Raw genomic sequence first — 4287 nt, forward strand, 5'->3', positions numbered from 1 at the left:
GCTTCGGCTTTTTTTAGTTTTACTTTGACTTGACTTGAGTAAAATTCAATAACTTAAGAACATAGCCTAACGTTAAATTGAAATCCTTGATATTAATAAAATGGGTAGGGGGCCTATGACATGTCAGTGGACTGTATTACCAAACACTTTACAAATTCAATCATATCAAAAGCAAAATTTTCTTGAAATTCTTTAAACTTCCACCATGAATACACAAGTCCCTACAATTTAAATACAAAAAATAAAGTCAAGATGTAAAATTTTGGCCGAGATCATTTTTTTTTCATGAAATCAGCTTTCGAGCCCACCCCTCTTTGCATGTAAAATAGTTTGGTCCCTTGGAAACAGTATTGTATTAAATACTGAAAACTGTTTTCTGTTGGAAAAGTTGAAAAATCACATCTTCTATTTTGAACATATTTTGTAATTGTAGTTTTGAGAAAGCAAAGACTTTGAATGTGTTTTTGTCTTTCTATTCAAATTCCATTTAAAAGGATGTTTCAAATTTCAAAGCATATTGAAATTACCTTCCTGTAAATTGAGTAAATGGGTGTGTTCGGTTATACTTATAAGTATGTACAGCACTGGTCGATAGTAAAATCACTCACTATAATCTATAGGATCGATAGGCCTAAACAATTTGCCTAATATAATAGTACCTCTACATGTATAAAATGTAGATCTAAAATAAATGTGATTGTATTTTCGTTTTTACAGTTTGAGACCCTAATTATTATTTTTCTTTATTCCAGGATGTTGTTTTTCTGGATTCATTTGCGTATGGGACTGACAATGTTAACTTCTTACGATTCAAGTTTTTCTTTCCTTCAGTAAGTAGAAATATGTAACAAACGTTTATATCAATGTGAAATTCAATTCATTTTGAAACATTCTGCTGACATTCAAACACACGGTACTTGTATACATTTATTTGAATGTTTTTGATGATATGTTTCAATTACTGCTACCAGTATATATGTCAGTGATATGAGTTCACACTAATGTTATTTATTAAGGCTTCTGACCATTGGTAATTCTGTCAATTTATTCCTTTCTACGCAGAATCCTCATAACTATGAACTTGTGATGTTTGGTGATTCTGTCAATCAGTGGCCTTTTATCAGACAAAATGAAGAAAGTTTGGTAAGTTGAAATGCATTTGATTGTCCCCCATTGTACATTGTAGATATACAGTAAATCCTCAAATAATTTGCAATTGTATACAGAAAATTACCTATTTTGGAGTCCCTGTAGGCCCTTTCTTTAATTGCAAAATTAAAATGTTTATTTGTTTATTGTGAGTGCATTGAAGATGTAAAATGTAATTTTGCTTTCATTTATATTTTTGACTAGCTATGCAATTTGAGATTTTAAACTTTTTATTGCATATATGTCTATTCTAGTTAGAATGGATATAACGTCTTATCAATTCTTTTGAGTATTTAGCTAGATTATGGAGCTTTATTTTCATAGGATGAACAAAACTTGTATTTTTAAGAAAAACAACACAAGTCATTCATTCAATTTCCATACAGAAGTTCAAATTATATTCTTGTACATTGAATAATACAATAAGATACATGTATGATAGAGCAAAGTACTTGTATCAAGATTTATAAAATTGTGTCCATACATAAGAAATGAAGGGGTCTATTATAAAAGTAAAGCTTGTAGAATGTGGTTCCAATTGGTAATTACAAACACACAGCACATGTAGATGTTATTGAATGCTTGATGAATGAAGACAAAATGCAAATAAATGTACAAAAATATGTAGTAGGTCAAGTTTTGTCAAAGTTTTAAAGATTTATTTCATACTTCTGTTTAGAAAACCAAGTATGAATTTCCAGGGAGATGGTTTCATGATGGCATTATTGAGCAATCCATACAAGTATTTGTATTGAACTTTGTTGAGATAGATTCTTTCTCCTTTTTTTTGTTCTTAGTCATGCACTGAAAAAGTTTCCAAAATCATAGACCCGAGTTTCAAGGTCAACCTGAGTGAATCATCAGACCAGTGTAAAGTGACTTGGAAATCAAAAGAAAAGGTAAAGTTGTTCAGGTTACACTTCTAATTAAAAAAATTATTTCATTGATCTGAGTTTTAAATGTTGCAGCATTTTCATATCTTCATTAGATATCAAGGTATAATCTTTGAATTCTACTCATAGTTCTTGTTCCTTTTACATTTCAAAATGTATCAGCCTTGATATTCAATCTTCCTTTACCTTGTAGCTTGTGGGTAAAAAAAGATTGAAAGTTTTAACCTTTTTTATTGTTTTCACATCATGTATATATATGTACATGTATGACTTGTTCTACATCTTTGTCTGATAGCAAGGATTCAGTATTTACACGTTAAAACAAAAAAGGTCAAACATTCATTCATTAGCATTAAGATATTCAGATCAGTGATAAAAAAATCATGCGCCAAATGTTACATATTACATGTATACATACTTTTTGTATTTTTGCAATACATGTAGGTAAGTTAGCATGATACCAGTCATTTAATATCTTCATTGGATAACATTAAGATGAATTAACAATATTAAAGAGTTATAGCTCAATTCATAATGAAAGTAATCTTATTGATGATTTTTTTTGTAAAAGAAATAATTTTGTTAAGAGTCATTGTTTTAAAGTACTGCAGTTGATTATGATTGTTTAATATCTTCATCAGATAACATTAAGATGAATTAGTCAACCATATTATAAATTTTAAAGACTTATTGCTCAATTCATGTCATTATGAAGTTATCTTATCGAGGACTTTGTCAAAGAAACAATTTTGTCAAGAGAATGTGCTTTAAGCTACTGCAGTTGATGCTGATAGTTTAATATCTTCATCAGATAACATTGAGATCAATAATAATTATTAGTAAACCACATTTATATATTTTAAAGTATTATTCCTCCATTACTAAGATGATTAAAGTATTCTTATTGAGGGATTTTCTTGGCCAAAGAAATCAATTTATCAAAAGATGAAACGTTTTCTTGTAAAATAACTTGATGTCAATAGCTTAATATCTTCATCAGATAACAGTAAGGTGAATAGGACAACTGTATTGAAAAATAATTATGCTCAATTTCTGTGAGGATGAAAATATTCTTATTGAGGGTGTTCATAGTAAGAGGCAAAGCCATCAAGAGGTTTTACTTTTCCTTGTACAGCAACATCATTGGCGGACCATGACCTGGAGGAGACAAAGCATTGGAGGGGCACAGCATTGTTCACTAACAATATAGTGCCCCCTCAATGCTTTGTCTCCTCCAGGTCACAGTCCACCACTGAACATCATGAATATTAATATCATATAATAATAGCATATTCAATGAGTTTGAAATGTATTTTCAGTTGATTGATCACATATCAACTACTATACCTGGCAGAAGAGACTTAAAAAATTTGCACATCATTGCAAACAAAAATACCTGGAAACACCTCTCATACAGGGTATATCGCATTGAGATTTTTCTCCAAGGAATAAAAAACAGACTACTTCTACATCTTCACCTGATAGCAGAAATTTTTAAAATGTTTTTATTTCTGAAAAAAATGATAAGTCTGCTTCATAATGATTGCTTTTTATGTGAATTTCAAAGAAAAACTGATTATTGCACACAAAAACACTCCCCTAGTTACTTTGAAAAAGAAAAAAAACTTGTTCTAATTCAAATAAATAAAGAGAAAGTCAAAGGCATTTAACATTATTTGCAATTCATGGAGTCAGTCTATAAGCTCCCATTCAATTTACTTGTATTACAGAAGTAGTTGTCAGTATAACCAAATATTTTTTTTTATCAAAGATGTGTATCATGATGTTGTTTGAAAGTCCTGCTTATAAATGTACATGATATAAATGCAAGCAGCTGGAAAGTTTTAATGACATCAGCTAAAGGTGACATATACAAATTTTGATTTTATATTCTTAACATCAGTATAAAGGAATGAATTGGGGTACTTTAATACTTTGTCAAATGTCACCTCGACAAACTTTAGGCTAATATGGTCCAATCATTTGTGAATTAATTAGCTTTATTAATCCTTTGCATTATATTAAACCAATTGATCCCTGAACAAAGCCTATGGTAAGTCAGAATTCAATTTTCAGAGGGTTAAAGAATTGTCGGATTATCAGAGGAACAAAATTGTAGCTTCAAAACTGGAAAGGGATTATTTTCTTTCTAAGAACCTGTGTAATGTTTTATTGATGTATTCCATGGACAAGACCAGAATATTTGCCACAAAGTTTTTTTCATATCAAAATAGTGGCTTCTGTG

At 29.8% G+C, this 4287-nt stretch overlaps 1 long non-coding RNA gene across 1 annotated transcript; it reads left to right on the top strand.

The window, feature by feature from the left end:
• The first annotated feature begins 752 nt into the window (after positions 1 to 752).
• LOC121409541 lies at positions 753 to 2042 on the top strand. Its single transcript, XR_005969174.1, has 3 exons — positions 753 to 830; positions 1063 to 1143; positions 1947 to 2042. It is a non-coding gene; the product is annotated as an uncharacterized LOC121409541 (long non-coding RNA).
• The last annotated feature ends 2245 nt before the right edge of the window (positions 2043 to 4287 follow it).

This window comes from Lytechinus variegatus, chromosome 2, assembly GCF_018143015.1.
Source record: "Lytechinus variegatus isolate NC3 chromosome 2, Lvar_3.0, whole genome shotgun sequence".
Classification (NCBI taxonomy): Eukaryota; Metazoa; Echinodermata; class Echinoidea; order Temnopleuroida; family Toxopneustidae; genus Lytechinus; species Lytechinus variegatus.